Below are 18,635 nucleotides of genomic sequence, written 5' to 3' on the forward strand. Positions count from 1 at the left end.
CATTTCATTTTTCGCTCTTAGACTACATACCTCTGACATCACAAACTCCTGTACAAACAGAGCAAAGGCTTCCTTAAGGATGGACAGAAGGAGGCTTTCCGCCCTACACCCCCTCCATCCTTCAGTACCTAAGGACAGCCCAGCCACTAATTGAAGCCATAGTCCTTGGAGGTGAGGTTGAAAGGAGTCAAGACAATCCCTCCCCAAGAAGAACAGAACATTTGAACTTAGAACTACTGCTCTCAAATCCACACTTCCTCGGCATGTGTCCGTGAGAATTCTTTTCTGTCCGAGGATGTTTGTTCGTTTGTTTTTTAATACCAGAAATGCCCCTCTACCGGGGAGAAAACAAGCTCTCTTCCCCAGATAAATACTTTCATGAGGATCTTGCACATAGCACTGAGTTGAAGTCAAGCACATTTTGACCTGGTTAACTGTCATCCTTGGCTGCCCAAAGTCTATGGCATGCAGATTTCGATAGACCTGACTAGCTCTGCTCTCAAACTCTGAGAGTGAACACATCAGGAATCAATATTTGGAACTAGCGAGATGTTCAGTTGGTGAAGTGCTTGCTGCCCAGGAATGAGGTCCTAAGTTTGGATCCCCAGCACCAACATTAGAAACAAGAATGACATCACATGCCTGTTATCCCAGCACTGGGAAAGAGGAGACAGAAGGATCCCTAGGACTCCCTGGCCAGCAGTTCAAGCAAGTCAGGGAGCTTCAAGTTTAGTCTTAAAATAAGGTGAATAGTAGTTGTGGAGGATATCCCATGGTAATCTCCGGCCTCTATACACGTGTACATGAGTTCACACACATCCATACATAAAGAAATCAATCTTTCAGTCTTTCATGTCTGGTGTGATGGTGCATGCCTGTAACCCCAGCACTTGCTTACTTGGGAGGAAGAAGCAAAAAGACTGTAAGTTCAAGTTCAGCTTGGTTACATCACAAGACCCTGTCTCAAGAGAAACATATGTAAGAGAGAAAGGCAGAGGGAGAAGGAGGGGATGAAAAGTGGGGAGGGGGAATAGGGAGAGGGAGGAGAGAGAGAGAGGAGAGAGAGAAGAGAGAGAGAGAGGAGAGAGAGAGAGAAGAGAAGAGAGGAGAGAGGGAGAGAGGAGAGAGAAAACTTCCTTTACCAGTACCTTGCAGGGGCAGACTCCCTCACATCCCAAGACGGATGGCTGAATGTGCATTGCTTTTAGGGGTACAGTTAACACTTGGAATTTCCTCTAAGCAAAGTAGTCCTGTGGGCTCATTTGCTTCTCCCTCAAACTCCTCTCCAGACAGCCACGAATTCTGCTTTATAGCTCCAGTTAGCTGTACAATTAAACTCAAAGCAGCCCAACTATGAATATGAGACGCCAAGTTTCCTTGCAAAACATAGCAAGAAACAGATGCTTCCCGCAGTAAACAAATTGATATATGGCTTTGTGTTTCTCTTCTTGGTACTTGCAGCAAAGAGCCTTCTTAGGAAGCACAACTTGGGGACAAGGTGTTGTAAGGTGACTGTGTGTCTAGATTACTCCACTGCACATGGGGCCTGGATAACCCACTTCTGAGGCTCCATCTTTGTCACAAACTCCAGTGAAGGAATCCTCATATGAAGCTCAGGACCACTGCCAGCCTAGTGCAGAACAGACAAATGTGTCACTTCTGGGCAAGCCCAGGCACAGGGGAGGCCACCTGAAAAACTCCATGGACACTTGGTTTGGTCTCCATTTTTTTCTTGGCTGCAAAGAAGACAGTTCACAGGTCTTTAAAGAGAGTGCCCAAGGTGTTTGTTTTTCATTTACCCTTTGCAGAGCAGAGGGCTAAACTCAGGGCTCGGCATACACTAGACAAGCACACAAGCACCGATCCACATTACACACACAAAGATCAGCTTCTGCTTCGTAGGCTAAAGGACCCTCAGAGAGAGGCATGTGACCCACTCACTGCAGCATGATTCTCACTTTGGAACAGGAAGCCCTGGGTCACCCAAGTCCCTGGTGTTCTTGAGAAGTTTGAGTGTATGTGTGTGCATGTTTGTGACCATGTGTGTGTGTGTGTGTGTGTGTGTGTGTGTGTCCGTGTGTGCTTCTAGTCACCTTATACACAGGCATCTTTAAAACCTTTTTTTTTTTTACCTTAAATATTTGGAACCATTCTTAGAAGACCTTTAACAGTCAATCTTGCTCTATAAATCTGTCACTAGCCAACATAATAATCTATTCAAATTGATACAACAAAATGCCATAAACTGGATGAGTTATGGACAGACACGCATTGCTCACAGTAGTACCCAAGTCTAAAATTAGAACACCAGCTTCCAGCCCATAGATCTGTCTTCTCGCTAGGTTTTCATGTGGTGTAAGAGATGAGGAGGACTCTGGGAAGACCGGGAAAATCTCCACTTGCCATGGAGATTTTTTTTCAGCATCAGTGCTTTGGAGCAGCACAGCCTTTCAATACACAGCACATCCAGACCCATGCACACATACACAGCAACCCCTAGTAGGCCCTCTGTGCTCTGCTCAGAGCTGCCTTTGTCCTCACTCCTACATGCTGATGGCTATCACTTAACAGTAGCATCCCCCGGCCAAAGTTCTGGGGAGTTCATATTTCTAGAAACTGCCTTGGACTTGAGGATTGGGGTACTCAGTAACTCTCAGCCGATAGCAGGCATGGGCTTGTGGACATCCACTGCAGACCTCTTGGTTGGAACAGCTCTCACTCTGGCTCTACACTGTCTCTACCCTCACTTCTCCCAGTGCTAACTAGCTTGGCAGCACAGCTATGACTGCTTCCTTTCTGTCCATACCCTTGGCTGACTTCTAAAAACACTTTCCAAATAAGCAATTGCATGAGAATCTTGTCTCAGAGTCTGCTTCTTGAAGGAGGGGATAAATCTAGACTCCAAGCCGATTTCTTGTCTTTTGTTTCTCAATTGGCGCTGATGTTCAGATTGGAATCCTTACACTCATTTCTCTCTCTGGGGCTGCCAATGATCTCATCAGCATAGGGCTAATTGTTGAGAGCCTTTAACTTGTCTGCAGCATCAGATACTACTGACATTTTTGGTGCAGACTGGCAAATACACCTTCTTTTCTATTTCACAGTGTTAAGATACGTACTAATCCAAGTAACACCGGCTTCATGAACACAGCCCTGCACTCTCCGGAGTCAAGTTAGGTGCCTGCTGTCCTCACACCTTAAGTACATCTCCATTTTTAGCATTTCTTCTTCCTTTGTAGCCATTTGCCTTCTCTGTTAGTCTGTAGGCTCTTTAATTAAAGCTTTTTAAAAACTTGATTTCAGCACCAAGGGCAGTGTACAGCACACACCATCGAGTGAACCAGTCGACAACATTGTATGATAGCCACTGTATCATGAAAATCAATAGCAGCCCAGCTTCCTCTATGTTCTGGCTACACGAAGATCTGGCTAGCTGAAGAGACAAAAGCAAAAAGGTGGATTATGCAGACCCAAATCTTTGTATAAATTCTTGGAATTAAACAAAGGAGCAAGCCCTGTCAACAACAGAACCTTCTGGCTCAAGAATCTTGGTGATAAATGTACAATCAAAATCCAACTTGGTTGCCATGACAATAAGTAGAGATGGAGGCAGTGCAGGGTATCATTCTATCATCCATGTGCAGGGCACTGTGCTAACACTGCCTATGTATTTTATTTAAACCCTGCAAATGCTTGCAGAGTGTATGTTCCTTTCTTCATCTCATAAACATAGGAACTGAGACTCAGAGAGGTTGAGAGTTACTGAGTACCCTAATCTTCAAGTGATGGAGATTGGATTACAGCTTGGGTCTGTTTTCCAAACACTTAAACAGTGCAGTGTGTGTGTGGGGGGGGGGGTTGCATTAGAAGATCTGAAGGGATTTGAAAAATATCCTTATGAAGACCATGAGAGAAGGGGTTGCAGAAAGGTATATGTAGCTGAGATCTGTCTGTTATGGATGTGATTGTCTCCTGTGTGTATGCATGTGTATGTATGTATATATTTGTGTGTGTGTGTGTGTGTGTGTGTGTGTGTGCATGTGTGTTAATGTGTATATGTATGTATGTGCATGTATGTGAATGTATGTGTGGATGTGTATATGTATGTATGTAAGTAGGTAGGTAGGTAGGTATGTGCATCTGACTTTTTTTTAACCCCAATTAGGAGGTAAGATAAAACTTGGGGTTTGGGGAGACCCCTATTAGTTTCTGGGAAATAATTGATTTTTGAGGAAAAATGCAATATTTACTCTTAAAGCTGGCGGAAGGCTTCAGCAGTTAAAATAGTAAACACCTTCATTCATTCTAAGAGCCTTGAACCAATGAGGAAGACCCTAGGGTTTTTGCACACCTTGCTCAAGTAGAAGAGAAGCTAATGTCCCTTCTTTGACATTGTATCTAATCAGAAATTACTTTCCATACAAGGTCGTAGGTAAGATTTACTTACACTTATATAACAGTCTTGGGAAAACATGGGCCTCTGTGATTCCATCTGCAGTAACTGCACCAGGTGTACGGGTGCTAAAGAAAATCCCTTCCTAAAGAGAATTCGTTTTTGTGTGTGCGAAATGTTTTTACCTTAATAGAGCCACACTAAACAGTTATTTTCACATTTCTATTCCAGAATATCTAATAAACCAGTTATTTATATGCTTAACACAAAAGACAGTGTAGAAATCCTTTGACTTTTTTTCTGGTTGTTAGTGTTTCTTAAATCTCAGTACAGGCCAGGGAAGACAGCTCAATGTGTAAAGTGCTCACTGGACAAGCATGAGGACCTGAGTTTAAATCCAGATCCCCAGGGAGAGCCTGGGAGCATGGCACATGCCCCTAATGCCAGCCAGGCTAGACACACCTGGTTCTCACTGACCAGCCAACCTTACTGAAATGGAGCGCTCCAGATACATGAGAGGCCTAGTGAAGAAGTAACTGAAGAAGATAGCCTGATGTCAACCTGGGGCCTTAACATTTACACCTGCATGAGTAAGAACATGTGTGAATGCATGTGCATGAACACACATACACACATACATGCACACATACATTCACACATAGGCACATACATACATACACACATATACATGCACCCACACATAAAATTATGTACATACGTACACATGCATACACACGAGACAGCCCCATCTGTAACAGGCAGATCTCAGTTACATATATCTTTCTGCAACCCCTTCTCTCATGGTCTTTATGAGGATATTTTTAAAATCCTTTCAGATCTTCTAATGCAAATGCATGAGTATCTGTCTGTTTTTGTTTTTGTTTTGTCTTAGCAGTGATAGAAGTAAAATTCTTTCTGTTTCTGTCTCTCCTCACACACACATATACATGGGGTGGGGGAAAAGCAAGTGTTCTATGACTGAGCTATAACCCTGTCCCTTTTTATTTTTGACTTTGTGACTGTCTCACTAAGTTGCCAAGCACGTCTTGAATTCACTCTATAGCCCAGGCAGGCCTTGAACTTGGAGCCCTCCTCCCTCTCCATAGCCTTACAGCTGTTTGCAGGTGAACACCATCTGGCCCTGCCTGTTACCATTGTTTTTAGGACCCTGCAGTCCCCATGCACTACACAAACTACCTTTCCTCTCGTGACTCTCAACCTCCTTACATCAGTTGCTACACGCATCAGTTATTGCAACAATTCCATTTAATAGATGAGAAAGCTGAGGCTTGCTGAGGTTAAATAACTTACATCTGAGTACTCAGTCTGGATGTGAGCAAGCAGGATTGGATGCAATGTAAGACATACCTCTGAATCTGTAGAAGATACGTGTAGTATTCTGTATACTGTGCCTTCCTGATTTAAAGAGCCATCAAACTGACCTACTGTATCAGAAATGCCTGCCAAGAGGACTGAAAGTTACCTTTAACTGTCCAATTCCCTGGCACTTGGTGTCTTGCCGGAGGCATTGTTATGTAGTAGAAATCACCTGTGTTTAACAGGAAATGGCCTGTTTAGTTTAGTTAATCCACATAGACGTGGCTGATGAGGAGACTAGCTAATTAGTTGTGGATTTTTTTTTAAAAAAAACAAGCAGCTGTGCCATGTGAAATGCAGTTTACTTCCCAAGCCCAGGGGAGCACGGGCTGCCCCTCGCTGTGTACACACTGGCGTCCTGGCTGATCATTCAGCTGTGTGCTTTGCAGCACAGGTATCTTGGCTCTGTTCCAGGGTGGATAATTGCATTCTGCCTGGGTTCTCCCTCCAGTCCCAGGCAGGTACAAGGTTACTGATAGTAACTACAGCTAATGGGGACCCACTAAGCATGGAATCAGATGGGGAAATTTCCACCTATGGCTTCCGATCCTTTCCACAGCTTGGTTTTATTTAATTCTCTTTAATAGGGAAACTGAGGCTTAAAGGTGAAGTGGCTTGCCAGTGGCTACTCAATGTTAAGGAGCAAGACAGAGACTGAAACTTTCAGTTCCTACATTCATTTGGGGGAAAGGGGTACTTGAAGAAAAAGATACAAAAAGAGATGCTATTTGTTATTGCAAAGATGAAATTGTGAAGTGTTGATTTTAAGTTAAATTGAATTTTAATCCAACTAGTTTAGATTTAACTATAAAATTAAAATTATGAGGAATTTAACTTACATTTCTTTGTATCTAATAAGTTCAAGTACTGTGCCGATCTTAGGTCTTCCAGGAGTTGTTTCCTAATGAGAAATGAGTTTCCTTCCAGCCCCGAACCTCCACTTTCCCATCCCAGAGGCTCCAGCCTGACCTCTCCTTGCACCTCATCCAATATATTTTAGGCATGTGCACCTTGTTTTCTCTTTGAAGTCGCTGTTCTAACTTGTTTGGCAGAAATGGACTGTAGCTCTGTTTTCATTTAGAGTTTTATAAGTGTGTTGGGAGTGAAGAAGTGGAGAATTTCATAAGACTATCAGAGAAGGAGCAACATGTTCTACAGTGAGGAGGGAGGATGTGAGACAGACTAGACTACCATGGAGTAAATTGGGTTCTTCATTTAGGTATCCAAAGACACCTGGGGTTATATAAAATATCTTGTAAATCATTTTTTAAATCTAATAAACACCAGCCGTTCCTATTTGAAACATCTGCTAAAATGCAGCTTGTAATTGTAGCATAACATTTATTAAAACAATCATACCAGGACTGGTATGATTATCTTTATTTTTAGGTTATCTTTATTATTTTTACCACTTGCATATGCTAAGTGGCCTTGGACATCTTTCCACAACTACCTCAGTATTTTGACAGGATACAGTCCAGTGATTGCCTTCTATAACATGTGAGCATATTTGCAGCCCTAGTAGTTATATGGAACACACATTTCTGAGTAAAATAAGTAATTTTTAACATTCTGATAGGTCAGGATGTTATCTTGGGGCTGGAGAGATGTCTCAGCAGTTAAGAGCACTGATTGCTCTTCTAGAGGTCCTAAGTTTAATTCCCAGTAACCACATGGTGGCTCAGGACCATCTGTAATGGGATCCAATGCCCTCTTCTAGTGTGTCTGAAGACAGCTACAGTGTACTCATATACATAAAATAAATAAATAATTTTTTAAAAAAACATTATTTTACTTGGACTTATTTTGTATCACTTTGATAGCTACTGAATTTGAATGTTTTGCCAAAGATGATATTGTCTTTGAATAATTATGTATTTCTTCAGTTTTCTATTGGAGTGGTTTTTCTTAATATTTAATTTTATGTTTAGGGTAAAAACCTGAGTGTGCATCTATGTGTTCCATGCACACAGTGCCTGAGGCCAGGAGAGGATATGGGAAGCCCTGGGACTGGAGTTGTAGTGAGTTGTGTGGGAGCTGGGAACCGAACTGAGGTCTTGCACAAAGGCAGCCAGTGCTTTACCAGCTGAGCCATCTTTCTGGCCCTGGAGGTGTTTCTCTTGATTTATAAACATGTCGTGTGTTGGCATATTAGCTGTGTGCCTGCTTTATATGAAGTGGAACGTGTCTTTTCCACTTACGTTCTCTTTATGTTTTTGTCACTGTTATTATTGTTGTTTTCTACTGTCATACTTTGGAAATTTTGTGGTCAGAACAAGAGTCCCCCTTCCTGCTTTTTCTCATGTAGTCTGCTAATAATCTTCCCCTGTTTGCCAGGATAGGCATATCCACTGGATTGTGGATTGTCCATGCTGGGGTGTTCGTGGTGTATGTGTGTGTGTGTGTGTGTGATTTATTGAGGAGAAGATGCATGCTACATGTGGAGGTCAGAGGGTAGCTTGTGGGAGTAAGTCTTCTCCTTCCACCGTGTAGGTTCTGGGAATTAACCTCAGGTCATCAGGCTTAGCAACAAGCACCTTTACCCAGTGACCCATTTCAATGGACCTATGGTTTTCTTCTTCATTAACACTGAGTTAGTTTGGTCATTTTTTACTTAATACTGATATAAACAGTGAATAAAGAAATCTAAGCCACCACCCCACAAATGATTAGCTGATGTTTACCAAAATAATCACTCAGAATTTTTCAAGTAATTCAAAACACTACCCCTGGGGCTAGGAATGTAACTCAGTGGTAGAGTATTTGCCTCGTATGCACAAGACCCTGGTTTTGATTCCCAACACTGGAAAAAAAAGAAAGAAAGAAAGGAGAGAGAGAAAGAGAGAAACAGAGAGAAATAGAGAGAAATAGAAAGAGGCTACAGTAAGAATAGAGAGAATGGAGATGAGGAAAATATCAAGAAGAAAGAAGAAAAGAAAGGATTATTGAAACGAAGTTTTAGGCTGTTTCCACAGCTGCATATTTCTGACCTGATTTTATGCATACTCCATCTATCTGCTCCCAAGCCACAGCCACACTGTTTTAATTATGACAGCTTGCACACATGCATTCATATGGGATGTGGCAAGTCTCTGACTCTATCACTCTTACTTCTAATAAAATGAACTGGCTCTTTTCATTAATTTATTAATCCAATAGAAACTTTATAATTATTTTGTCAAATTCAATTTTTAAATCCTTTTGGGATTTGGGTTGGAATTACACTTGACTTATAGATTCATTTGAGAAGAATTGATGTCCCACTAACATTATGAGTTCCCATCTCTCCATTTATTAAAGTTTTAATTGAGTTGTCCATAAATTATAGAGCAATGTTAAATATTAATTGTGTTAGTGGGCATCTTTGTCTTGCCTAGCTTTAATGAGGCTCCAGCCTGGAGGTGCCAAGACGGAGGCGGCTGAATGGAAGTGCTGGGGTTTCTGTGCCTGCTTCTGCTTTTCAGTACCTTAGGTGGGTTCTTTATTTGCACCTAATTTCCTAAGTGAAAAATAAGGTCGTAAAGTTAATAGTGACACATACCTGGTGCTATTGAGAGATTCAAATGAAATGGCTCAGTGTGCGGTGGATGCGGCCATGGCTGCCGTGAGCCTCTGGTAACTGATCTCATCTCAGCTTGCTTCCTGTAGGCTGCCTATGCTTTAAGATGGCCACTCGGTTTTGTAGTGGTAGTTGTTGTTGAAGATGCAGCTTTCTGCCTTCTTAAGCTTACTTTTTCTCAATTAGTAATGGGTGTTGAGTTTTCTAAGTACTAATCTATGGAGATGTTAACTTTCTTGTGACCTATTTCCTCACTGAGTAATAACTCGGTGTTCGATGGAATTATACTGAGCTCAATGCAGCTCACCAGCTTTTAAAATGTGCTTTGGGCAATAGGATTTGATGACCTGTTTGCTTTGAGGGGGTCCTGCCCTGTGGCCCCAATCAGAGCCCCAGCCCACTCTTCTCTGTGCCCAATGTCATCGAGTCTGGCAGTCCTGTTCTTCATCTATAGAGACGAGCTCCCTTATGTCTGTCCTGATAGGTGGTCTCTCTCTCCTTGATCCCCAAGCTTCTGGGAGATTGTGTCAGAACCTGTTTGCTGCTGATGGTGTAGCTTTGTGTTCCATGCCTAACAAGCCTGAGACACAGCTCCACAAAAAAATAAATAAATAAATAAATAAATAAATAAATAAATAAATAAATAAATAAATGAGTGAATAGAGAAAGGGAAGGAAAGAAAAAGGAAGGATGGAGAAAAAGAAGAATATGTTTTCTCCTCATAATTGCCACCCCTTATGAAGCCAACATCTACTTATATCTATCTCTTTGTATTGAGGGGGTTCTTTGAGAGGGACTCTCTATTTGTCACTCCAACTAGATATAACTTGCCTGTCAGTGTGCTGGCTCCTTGTCTCAATCCACTCTTCTCTGTGCCCAGGGTCATTGAGTCCAGAGGTCCTGTTTACCATCTGCAAAGAGTAAAGCTCCCCTCACCTCACATCTGAAGCCTCCACAGTACCTTTAAAAATACGTAGCTAACTTTTGTCATCCTTGGTCATCCTCACGTTGAAGCAGAGGAGCCCCTACCTCTCCTGCCCAATGACATCCCTGTGCCAACAGCCGCCCTTCCCTACCTTTAGTACCCACCATTCTACTCTCTGTCCTATAAGATCTGCTAGTTTTTAGCTTCACATGTAAATGAGAACACATGGTATTTGTTAGAAGAATAGTTTTGACAGTGGAAGCTAAAATCATCACTTATTGGCCTCGGTACAGTTTAACCCCAATTACTGTCCTTTTATGCAAAGCGTCTGTAGTCTCTAGCTCTGCCACCAAGTCACTTGGGCAGCTGTTTTCCTTTGCAGGGTGCTCTTTGGAGGGACAGTTTTTCAAGCTGTTGAATGTGCTTTTCTTTTGCTCTCATGAGCAAACTGACAAAATAATAAATGTTAGGAGTCATTTTTCTCTACCAACTTCTACAGATGGTAATCTGTATTTTTGTTCGGGTGCTGTTGTTTTGCCTGGAATTTGATACAGCTAAGATGTCCTTATCCCGCTCAACTTTGTAGAAATTATTTATATATATGCTAGGAGCCTGTAGTACTTACAAAAACACTTGATTTCTACTTGTCACTTAAGATGTTTGAACTGATTTGTTTCTATAGGTTAGATGCTGGGTGGGTGAATAGTTGAATGTGTGGGTACATAAATCCATGGTTTTGTGGTTTATTTCATTAGGAATGAGCAGCTTTCACCCTATCCATGCAGCCATCTTACCTCCTTGGAAATGATTGCTTAATGAAGATTTTTTTCATTAATTCAGCCATCCATTTACTCCACATCCTGATCACAGCCCCCTCCCCACTCTGAGTCCCACCCCTACAAATCACCATCCTCACTACACCCTCCAGAGGAGGGGAAGCCTCCCCTCTGGATCTTGCCTGACATTTCTAGCCAATAATTTGAGGCCTCTCTTTCAATTCTACCTACATACCACACATTGCTGCAACTGCTGTCTCTTGCAACAATGTCTCTCAAGTCAGTCCTTTTGTGGATCATGACACTAGAATTAAAATATCAGGTTCAAGTTTGTTCTGGTTTTACTTTCTGTATCAGTAATACCTCTCTTGTTGGCTGTCAATTTGTGTGTTTGTGTACTTTTAGAATCTCTACAGCGATGTCTTACCTCATCCTAACACCATCCATGGGTGTGTGTTTGTATGTGTGTGTGTGCATGAGTGTGTCCAGAACCATGTCATGTCCATGGCATGACACATGTGCGGAAGTGAGGACAACCTCAGATGTTAGTCCTTACCTTCCAAAATCGTTTGAGACATGGTCTTATTATTCACTGTGTAAGCCGAGTTAGCTGGTCCCAGGCATTCTGGGTATAGTCGATCTTGTCCACTGTAAGCGTGTGCTTGTTGCCTGAGTTTCTGGCTCCTTCAGGGTTTCTTTAAGCACTTCATTCACTCATTGCGTATTTCTTCCTTTTCCTTTTTTACAAGTTGTAATAAAATATTTTCTTTTGCTCTTTAGCACCCTGCCAAACCTGTAGCTTCACCAGGGTGAGTCCTGTGTCTATTTTATTTATAGCCATGACCTCAGAACTGGCTGACAAACAGTAGATACTCAGGAAGTGACTATTGTATGGATATTACGATATATCCTCATTACAATGTTCTGGCAATTTCCTAGAATATGCTAAAATAAACACTTAATGCAAAAAAAAAGTTCACTTCATCTCTAAATCAGTGTCCTATGGATAATCTATAAACTGTGTGTGTGTGTGTGTGTGTGTGTGTGTGTGTGTGTGTGTAAAATCCTTTGTAAGGTTCTTCAAAAGACCTCTTTCTTACTCGAGGAGCCCATGTTGTCTTGATTTAGGCCCTAGCTCCTTCCCATCCTATTCATTTGACAAGCGAGATATTTGGTGGCTATGATTCATGCCTGTCTGCTTGCCTGTGATGAGATTGGCTCTGTGACAAGGATTAAAGATACACAGAGATGAGGCAGACACCATCCTCTGCTGATGGGGTTTAGTGGGGGGGGGGACTCACAGGAGAGAAAGGCAATATATAAACAGATATGCAAAGTCATTGCACACCTGTGCTTGCATCTATGAGGGAAAGAAACCATGGGACTAGAAAGTCACGTTGAAACATGGTGGCATTTGATCTGAGGATGAGACAGGGTGCACCATGAGAATAGCTAGGGTTAACTATCCTGGACAGGAAGAATACTAACGTCTTAGGATTAGCAGATGGTGGTGTTCTACTCCAAGGCTGGCTGAGAATCCACACTTGTACAGTTTAGGCAAGTCTTGAACCTGGTAACAAGGGCTGGGAACCCAACAGCCAAATGTGCAGCTTCAAGCGCACCAGACACTTTGGGGGAAATGTATTGCTCCTTGGCCATAAGCATTCCCCCTCACTCCCCAAATGATCAGAAAACCAACTCTGATGACCTTTACAATCATGAAACTTAATGCAGGAATTGATGTGCCTACAGCTTTTGAGAGACAAGACAGAAGGTCCATTCTTCTATCAACAATTAAGTTCACCCAAGGCAGCAACAGGTACCAGGGGATTTGCCTGTGTCTACTCTGTCAGCTGTATCAGGACCATGCCCCACTAGGGGGTACTGTTGTGCTGCAGGAAGTTGGGCTGGCTTGCAGAACTCATCCCTGTAAATCCATCCACATCTCTGGGGATTCTGGAGCTTGGTGGATTCAAAGCTTGGTGGAAAAAAAAAAAAACACTAAATTTCCTGATTCATCTATTCATTGGTTGGAGAGCTTGCAAGTACCTGGGAACACTCCGAGTTCTTGGGAGCAATTGGTCCTTAGTCTGTGGATCTGAGTACACACAGCAGGAGTGAGGGGAGTTGTATAGACAGCTCAGGTAGGGGACACAGTGTGGTGAAGGTATGGATACTCAGACTAAGGAGGGTGGCCATCCAAAGCTGCTGGGTTGGTTTGCTCCATTCTCACCTGACCCCAGAGGTTTCCATCCTCTCCGGAGTATGAGCCAATGTTGTCCACAAATGGCAGGATGTGGTGAATTGAAAAGCATGGGAAAGTGCTAATGTCACATGTGTACAGAGGAAGAGTTCATTGGCCAGAGGAGCATGGCAGACTAGCCATGTGTGCTAATGTCCTTCACATTGACAGCCATGAGTCTATGGTGGATGCCACCTGCTGACTAAAGTGCCTTCTGACAGAACTCCTCTTTTAGATGGGTAGAGGGTAGAGGCAGCCAGCTTCAGGCCCCACTGATGCTTGCAAAGCTCCGAGGTGCTTGTCTCCTTCAGGTCCTTACAGATGATCTGCCATTGTGTAGGAAGAAGGGGGTGGCCACGCTGTGAGAGGAAGGGAGAAAGCCTCTCCTGGAGTTGGTCTGTATACTGTTTCAGGCTGACTCACAGCAGCCACAAAGAGGATAACGATTCCTCAGTGCCACTTGGAAACATCACTGCCCCCATGAACTATTTTGTTTCCTGGATGCTGATACCATTGAGAAGTATCACACAAGAGTAAGATGCATCCAAATGGGTTTGAGTGAGTCGGCCCTAGCTAGAGAAAGGCGATAAAAGGTTTGGAAGGTGGGCTGAGACAGTTCTGAGCCTGCCATGATGAAAGCCAGAGGGGAGAGGTTACTAGTTAGAGCCACTTATCATTTAGATCTTGACAACAGGTGGATGATGAGCCATGCAAAGGTCAATGCAAAGTCCTGGAGAAATTCATGTGAAATAGGCATGGGGCTCAGGAGCATGCATACCCAAAGTCAAGAAGAAAAATTTTAGGGAGTAAGGAGTGGGTAGACACTCCAGATACCACAGAAAGTTGAAATAAACCAGGACTAAAGTTGAAAGGGAATGGCTCAATGGGTAGAATGTGTACCTGGTTCAATCCTTGGATCCCTGGCCTTGAACAAATGGTGGTGACACACACAGGCTTGTAATCCCAGCACTTGGGGGCTGGAGTCATGAGGGTCAAAAAACGAAAGCCATCGCTGCATAATGAGTCTGGGGCCAGCAGGGCTTACACAGGGCCTTGTCTGAAAATGAAATAAAACAAAACCTATGAACACACACACTAGAGGGAGGAGATGGGCTGGAAGTCAGAGGTGCTGGGATGAGGAAGAATGTGACAGCCAGAAGAGGTGGAAGTAGTAAAGTCTGGATCAAGATCCTCAGCTGGAAAGAAACGCAGCCATAGAGGACTGCAGCAGGAGAGAAAGCGGGCATCAGGCTCCCCAAAGAGATTTGAATCCAATCAGGGAAACCCAATAGAAAACAGGAACCCATTCAAGGATGGGTGTGGTGTGTTATGATTGACACGGCTCTTGCCTGTCTACCTGGCTTAGACATCAGGACAGCACAGGAAATCTGAGCCATCCACCTGTTGCTGGTGAGGAAGCTGGTAAGAATGTCACAGAGCCAGGAAACAATGGCTCTGACTTAAATCCTAGCTGTTGTTTTTACTAGTTCTAATCACACACAACTCCTTACCTGACATCAGTTACTCAACTGCTGACTACAGGAAGCCTTCACCAAACACATACCTTGCACCAGTATTACAGGGCTGCCTTGACATCCCGCTCCTTCTAGCAAGGCCTGGCAAGTCAGCTTCCAGGTAGAGCTGGATGGATAAACTCTGGGCCCCTTCCTGACACCTACTGTATTTGTGCATTAGTGAGTCCTCACAGAGATTTTACTGACTTAATCCAGGAAGAAGGACAGAGGGAAGAGGGATAAACCCCAAGGAGACAGGCAGATATGCAGTTACCTTCAGCTAGTGTCCCCAAGCTCAGCCACAGATGGAGCCTGAGAAATCAAGGTCCAGTTGCCAGGAAACTTCTTAGGGCTGCTCAAGCACTCACAAAAACACTGAACACCCACGGTCCCTCAGCCTCCCATCCGGGCCAGCATCTAGAGGAAGGATGCCTGCCATGTCCTTACCACCCACCCACACTTCAGCCACTACAAACAGCCTTCCTTCAGTATGCAATGTAGGCATTTGTCCTCCTAAATAATATCAAAGGAGACTTTTACAAATAACTTCTAATAAGCTACAATTTTTAATGACCAAGAACACATGCTCATGGTCAAGAAGAGGAGCAAGTCCATAAACACATCAAACTAAAGGTGAGAATGAATTCCCAGTGTGCACAACACCATCCGCTGCAGATCTCCCAAGGTCATTCTCCAAACGCAAGCACTGCTAAGGATGCCCTGTGCATCCTTTCAGAAGAGACACACAAATATACACGCCAGCATATGTGTGTGGATTTTGAACGCAAATAGGGTCATGTTAACCTGACTGCAACTCACCTCTCCCACTTAACAATACACCCTGGACTCTCTTCCGTGATGTCTTTAAATAGATCTTTCTTGCTTTTAACAGCCGCTTTATAATCTATGGCGCAGCCTTGTTAGAGTTTATTTAACCACATCCTACTAATGGCCACATGGCTTGTTCCTAGTCTCTATCTTTTATACATAATGTGTGGTGGTTAGGTTCATGTTTGCTATTATAATAATTATTTAAAAAGGCAACAAACAAACAAACAAAAATGCTTGTTCCTGGCTCACAGTCACTCAGGGAAGACATTTCCTAGTTGTAGGAGACCCCCATTCTTCCTTGTACTTGTTGAACTTGCTCTGCTCTCGAGCCAGAGTCTTCTGCATTAGAGAAGACAGGGAACAGGATGGGTCCATTGTACTCTCACCTTGGCCTTGACGCAAAGCATCGCATCCCTGCTTGTTCTTCCTCAAGACCCAGCCATGGCCCTCAGTTGGATGTGGTAAGGAGAACAGTAATCCTTTGGAACTGTGAGAACAGTACACGTAGGGTCACAGAAGGGAGGAGCTCCCAAGAAAGGAAGAGAGAGGATCTCTGTTGAATGCCTCTCCATCTCTACCACAATTGTGGCAGTGAGCATCCGTATCCCCGACACAAGTCTTGATACGTTTGGGTAGATACATTTCCAGAAGCGCAATGGCCATGTTCAGAGGATGTGCGTTTTAGACATTGTGGGTGGATAATAGCTAACTGCCCTCCTAAAGGTGCATTGGTTTGTGCTCCTACCTTGTCAAGAAGGCTCTCCTTCTTCACACCCTTGTTAAAATGTGTCACCCTTTATATATCCTAAGGCTAGGAGATGACTCAGCAGGTCAAAGGCTTGCTGAGCAAGACTGGTGACCTGAATTTAGACCCTGAGAACCCATGTAAAGTCAGACACAGACACAGTAGTGTGTGTCTGTACTCCTGTACTGCTTCTGGGAAAGATGGAACATGGAGAGAGGAGACTCCCTGGGAGCAGGCAAAATGGAAGTGAAAACTGAGGTTGTCCTCTGACTTCCAAGTATGAATACATTGTGACATACATGGATCTCTCTCTCCCTTCCTCCCCTCCCTTTCCCTCTCCATCCCTCTCCTTCTTCCTGTCCTTCTCCCTGCCTACACACACACACACACACACACACACACACACACACATGCACCACACACACACTGCATTATAAGTGGATCCCTGTCACAGGTGATCATGACTTTAATTTGCATTCCTTTAGATGAGCATGTTGAGAGAGACTGGGATTATTTTCATGTTTTTACTTTGCGTCTGTGGCTTTTCCTGTCAGTTCTTTTCTAATGACCTGCATCCCTTTCTTCTACTGGCTCTTTCTCCATTACTTACTTTTTGTGAGGTCAGAGAAAATACATAAACTATGTACATGAAAAGAGATGGAGCTATCCCTCCGTGGTCCCAGCTAACAAGCTACAAGTTTTTGCTGCTTTTGTTACTTTCCTCTTACTTGTGATACTTTCCCACTGAAGAGACGTATTTTTCTAATGCACTTTCACTTTCCCATGTTTTTTGTCTCATGCCTAGAAAGGCTGTCTTAGTGCCAAGATGAATTTTTCATGTTCTCACGTTTTCCTCTGGTGCTGAAGCTGCACTTGAATCCAGACTGCAACAGTGTTGCGTTGGTGATTTCCCTAGGTCCCCTGTGCCCTACTTTCCACAACCCCCAAACAGGAACTGTGAGAGCCTGCTAAGTAGGGTTATTGTGAAGTTGGAGCACAATGGTTGTGTCTTTGAGCTTAGAACAGACATTGACTGAGATGCAGTATGCCGAATGCTAGCCATCGGCTTGTTCCCGTCTAGGTTTGTGGTTTATGACCCTGTTCATAGCTGATATCTGCTGCTTATATTGTATATTTAATTATAGTATATTATATTATAAAGAGCAAGTTATGGAAACTTTGTAAAAAGAAATAAATTTAAAAAATAAGATGTCTCTTGAATTCCAAAATATGTACATGATTCGTCATTAAAAGGACCCACTGTTCTTTATATGGCTCCGTCATGTGGTGTCTACACAATGGAATCCAAGACAAGTCTCACAACACTCAAGGTATGGCTTTACTAGGGACCTTTAAAAACTGAGTCACACAGAAGGGAAAGAAAGACTAGAGCAATGCCACCTTCTTACAGGAACTAGTAGGGACCTGCAAAAGGCTGGACCTCCTGAGGAAACCCAGGAAAGGAAGCCTCACCCCGACACCTCCACCAACCTTCTTTCTTTAAAAAAAAAAAAAAAAAAGTATTGGTTCTTTGAGAATTTCATAGTTTATCATATTTACCCTTCCAACTCTTTCTAGACCCACTCTGCTTCCTTTCCTACCCAACTTTGTGTCCCCTTTCCCCTATCAAGGCTAATTTGTTCTGCCCAAATATTCTTGGGAGTCTGATCTCACACACTGGAGAGTGGTTGACTTTCCAGGGCCTGCACTCTTAGAGAAAACTATCTTTTTCCTTCCCAGCAGCTAACAATTGCTAATAGCTCCGTGGCTAGCATGGGGCTTCATGCTCAGCGTTCCTCTCCATGACGGGATTGGTCTGGCTTGGGCTTGCTGTCACAGCCACCTTGTGTTTGCATGTGCAGCTGCCCTGCTGTGTCTGAAGAGCATGTTTCCTTGGCGTCATCTACTGTCTCTGATGCTTACACTTTTTATGCCCCTCTTCTGAAATGACCCCTGAGCCTTCCTGGGAAGGGGTGAGGGGTACATGTTCCTCTTAGGGCCCAGCACTCCACAGTCTCTTGCTCTCTGCATCTTAGCCAGCTGTGAGTCTCTGTGCTGAGCATCATCTACTGCCGATAGAATCGACTTCCTGTGGTTACGGCTATGAAGAGAGCAGCCTTGGCAGTTCCAAGGTAACCAGGTGACTGGTCAATGGGTTTGGAGTCCCAACAAGAGTGAGCTGGGGACTTTGGGGACCTACAGGAAATTGATTTCAGACATAGACCCTTATGCCAGAGAATAGAGTGGCCAGTTTTGTGGGAAGCTAAGTTCCG

The 18,635-nt window shown here is 43.5% G+C and overlaps 1 protein-coding gene across 2 annotated transcripts in view; it reads left to right on the forward strand.

Moving 5' to 3' along the window:
- The window catches only part of Hs3st2 (heparan sulfate-glucosamine 3-sulfotransferase 2), a 106,101-nt gene that overhangs the window by 75,370 nt on the left and 12,096 nt on the right, over window positions 1-18,635 (forward strand). The window lies entirely within an intron of this gene.

The sequence above is a fragment of the Mastomys coucha genome, unplaced genomic scaffold (genome assembly GCF_008632895.1).
Source record: "Mastomys coucha isolate ucsf_1 unplaced genomic scaffold, UCSF_Mcou_1 pScaffold21, whole genome shotgun sequence".
Lineage (NCBI taxonomy): Eukaryota > Metazoa > Chordata > Mammalia > Rodentia > Muridae > Mastomys > Mastomys coucha.